Raw genomic sequence first — 4,409 nt, 5'->3', positions numbered from 1 at the left:
TTGTCATCATTATCGCTTACAATACTTGTTGTCTCCACTGGTCTTGTCATTATTATTTATGTATATATATTTTTTTTTTAAATGTTTTTTAAAAAAAAAGTATACTTGTTATATCTGTTATAAATCTTTTAGATACTCAATGATTTGTATGCTTCCTCCCACACACTTACATACAATGACACGTACACACACACATGCTCACAATCACAACAATACATATACAGGAGTTATCAGAATGATCTTGAAATGTTAGCTATCTGGATATATGTTCGTTTGTATATGTGATTCTGTATTTGGCACTTGTAAATATTGTCACATTCCTTACTTGCATAATAAAAATAATAAAAAAACACATAATTGTCCACATACTGTACATTATTGTTTCTCCTCTATGATATCGTCCTCTTTTGGAAGACCAAACAAAGTAGTTTCGCTTTCACAACGAAACACACAGCGCCTTCACAACATTTCACCGTGGACGAAGCGGAGTCCAGCCCGGGGTCGTCACATGTGGTTGCCGCAAAATAATGTGTTTTTTTAACCTTAAACCACATAAACACATTTCATTATACCAAATACACAAAATAATGTTCTTTTTTAGCAGCATCATATGACCCCTTTAAGCTCTTTTGAAGGCAGAATGTATTCTCATTAGTGTCTACATGTTTTGGACATTGCTTTTACATCATTATGTGCTAAAAAACATAACATTTTCTAAACTGCCATATTTCCCTCAAAGACCATTAAACCTGTTCAGTTGCTCACTACTACAAAGAACCTGCCACGTCATTTAATCTATAATCAGTTGTGTTGTTACACAGTGTTGGGGAAAGTTACTTTTAAAAGTAATGCATAACAACATTGCGTTACTCCATAAAAAAGTAACTAATTACGTTACTTAGTTACTTTTTATGGAAAGTAATGCGTTACGTTACTTTTGCGTTACTTTTTAAATCTGGACAGGGCTTGCTTGTTTGTTTTTAAAATAAAAAAGTTATATTTTTGGCAAATATAAAAGCGTTTTCACACCAAAAGTGAAATGAATGCGCCTCAGGCTGAAGGGAAAGTACAGTAGAATGCAGAAGAAGACATTTCAACACTTCAGCAATAAACAAAGACACGCAGATGTTTGTCTAGAGTAATTTGTGCTTATTAGTACGCTTGAACTGGATCATCGAAGACATTGGTTAATAGAATGGGATTAAATACATAAAGGATATTTGTGTTGTTTAACATTTAATTATTGCAGGTTTGCGTCATATTCTGAGTTGCATTATTTTTATTCATTTTGAGGAAAACTGTGAGATGAGTGAGTTTAGAAGAATACTTTTATTCAACAAGGACACATTGCAAAAAAATCACAGTAAAGACATTTATAATGTTACAAAATGTATATTTCATATAAACGCTGTTTTTAAAGACCATTAAACCTGTTCAGTTGCTCACTACTACAAAGAACCTGCCACGTCATTTAATCTATAATCAGTTGTGTTGTTACACAGTGTTGGGGAAAGTTACTTTTAAAAGTAATGCATAACAACATTGCGTTACTCCATAAAAAAGTAACTAATTACGTTACTTAGTTACTTTTTATGGAAAGTAATGCGTTACGTTACTTTTGCGTTACTTTTTAAATCTGGACAGGGCTTGCTTGTTTGTTTTTAAAATAAAAAAGTTCTATTTTTGGCTAATATAAAAGACTTTTCACACCAAAAGTGAAATGGATAAGTCTCAGGCTGAAGGGAAAGTAAATTTACGTCTGTATAGTAGAATGCAGAAGAAGAAATTTCAACACACTTCAGCAATAAAAAAGGCACAAATGTTTGTTTAGAGTCATTTGTGCTTATTAGTACGGTTGAACTGGATCATCGAAGGTCAGAAGCAAAGACATTGGTTAATAGAATGGGATACATATAGGATATTTGTGTTGTTTAACATTTAATTATTGCAGGTTTGCATCATATTCTGAGTTGCATTATTTTTATTCATTTGGAGGAATACTGAATCTGTGTGTTTTTTTATTTTAGAACTACAGTAACATCTTCTGATTTCTCTCAACATGGGGACAGGAGAGCTATCAATCAATAAATTGGGGAAAAAAAGTTACTTGCGTTACTTGTTTGAAAAAGTAACTCAGATATTCTCTTGTAAATTAAAAAGTAATGCGTTACTTTACTACTTGGGAAAAAAAGTAATCTGATTACATAACTCACGTTACTTACATCTGAATCTGTAGGGGTCAGTAAGATTTTTTTAAATTAGAAGAATGCTTTTATTCAACAAGGACACATTGCAAAAAAATCACAGTAAAGACATTTATAATGTTACAAAATGTATATTTCATATAAACGCTGTTTTTTAAACATTCTGTTCATCATAGAATCTTAAAAATGTATCACAGTTTCCACAAAAATATGAAGAAGCACAACAGTTTTCATCATGTTTCTTGAGCAGCAAATCAGAATATATGAATGATTTCTGAAGGATCATGTTTTTTTTATCATATTTGATTCATTCCCTTACAGAGTGACATTATATACTGAATTCCTCCCGATGAAATCCAGAGGGATATCTATAATCCTGTTAGGAGTAATTCAGATGACTGTTTATTCAACTATTACGTTTTTCAATATGCAATTATATTATACATTTTACTGAGATAGTTGTTTGTTGTTGTAACTGACTGAAGCAATGTATATTAGGTTAAATATAACATAAACATGCCTTTATAATATTCTCTCACAATGAGAATGATTAAAGTCTACAGTATCCTTAATTATCTTATGACATGTTGCTGTCCTTATAATGAGTCTTGATAATAATGAATTATAAATTAATCAATCTTCTGTGCTAATAGGTGTTCTGGGCCTTGGGTGCTGTGTTTGAAGTGTTACTGGCTATGGTGGTCATGCCCACATTAGGCTGGAAATGGCTGCTAGCTTTCTCCACCCTTCCTCTTGTTGTCTTTGCTGCCTCCTGCTGTGTAAACTGACTGAAGCAATGTATATTAGGTTAAATATAACATAAACATGCCTTTATAATATTCTCTTACAATGAGAATGATTAAAGTCTACAGTATCCTTAATTATCTTATGACATGTTGCTGTCCTTATAATGAGTCTTGATAATAATGAATTATAAATGAATCAATCTTCTGTGCTAATAGGTGTTCTGGGCCTTGGGTGCTGTGTTTGAAGTGTTACTGGCTATGGTGGTCATGCCCACATTAGGCTGGAAATGGCTGCTAGCTTTCTCCACCCTTCCTCTTGTTGTCTTTGCTGCCTCCTGCTGTGTATGTATGGCTGTAACAATGTTTAAACTGTTACTAGACACAAGGCTCGTGTCCAGGTGCCTTAATATACTGCTGTTTCTATTGTTTGGTTGTGAATTGTGTGTATTTGTCATGTAGTAGTTACCAGAGAGTGCTAGATTTGATGTACTGAGAGGCAGAGAAGACAAGGCCCTAGACACTTTGAAATACATAGCAGCAGCTAATGGGAGCTCTGTGCCTACTGGAAGACTTATAGCCAACACACAGGTATGTGGGGCTAACAGTCCTACATCTTTTCTCAAAATCTCCTACTCACACATTATTGAAGAATTTCAAATGTAGGGGTTTTATGTTTATTTTGTAAAGTAGAGTTGCCATTGATTTGTGTTTATGTGTTTTAGATTGAGCGTGGGAGAATTAGAGATCTTTTTATTCCAAAATACCGCAAAACAACACTTTTGGTCTGGGTTATCTGGCATGCAGATTGTTAAAAATGTCAAATCCTTCCATATAAAACTTTCTTTTTTTTTAAATGTAAAACTAAAAAATCACCTATGTTTGTTTTACACACACAGGTTTTGTAATGCTTTTTCATATTATGGTCTTGTCCTGCTGGCCACTGAACTCTTCCAAGCTGGATCTGCGTGTAGTGGTGAGTGGTTTGTAAAGTACTTTTTGTGACCAAGCTCATCATAAAATGTGCGCACACTTGATTTTAACACACTTTTGTGTTTAACTGGGACTACGAGCACAAATCTAAACTACACAAGAAAGTTTGGGGTCGGTAAGATTTTGTATGTTTTTGAAAAAAGTCTCTTATACTCACCAATGCTGAATTTATTTGATGGAAAATACAGTAAAAACAGTAATATTGTGAAATATTATTACAATTTGAAATAAAATGTTCTTTTTTAAATATATTTTAGTAATATAAATTATAATAAATTAGTATATTAATTTATTCCTGTGATTTCAAAACTGATTTTTCAGCAGTAATTACTCCAGTCTTCAGTGTCACATGATCCTTCAGAAATCATTCTAATATGCTGATTTAATGTTCAAGAAACATTTCTTACTAAAGTGCCAAAAACTTGCTTAATATTTGTGTGGAAACTGTGGTATATACAGTATATATATA

General features: G+C 32.7%; 1 pseudogene; it reads left to right on the top strand.

The window, feature by feature from the left end:
• The first annotated feature begins 3,208 nt into the window (after positions 1 to 3,208).
• Positions 3,209 to 4,409, top strand: part of LOC107587447 (synaptic vesicle 2-related protein-like) — a 2,733-nt pseudogene continuing 1,532 nt past the window's right edge.

Source organism: Sinocyclocheilus grahami, unplaced genomic scaffold, assembly GCF_001515645.1.
Source record: "Sinocyclocheilus grahami isolate Dianchi unplaced genomic scaffold, SAMN03320097.WGS_v1.1 scaffold92.1, whole genome shotgun sequence".
In the NCBI taxonomy this organism is placed as follows: domain Eukaryota; kingdom Metazoa; phylum Chordata; class Actinopteri; order Cypriniformes; family Cyprinidae; genus Sinocyclocheilus; species Sinocyclocheilus grahami.
The sequence above is the reverse complement of the archived record's forward strand: the minus strand, read 5'-3'. Positions and strand labels throughout refer to the sequence as shown.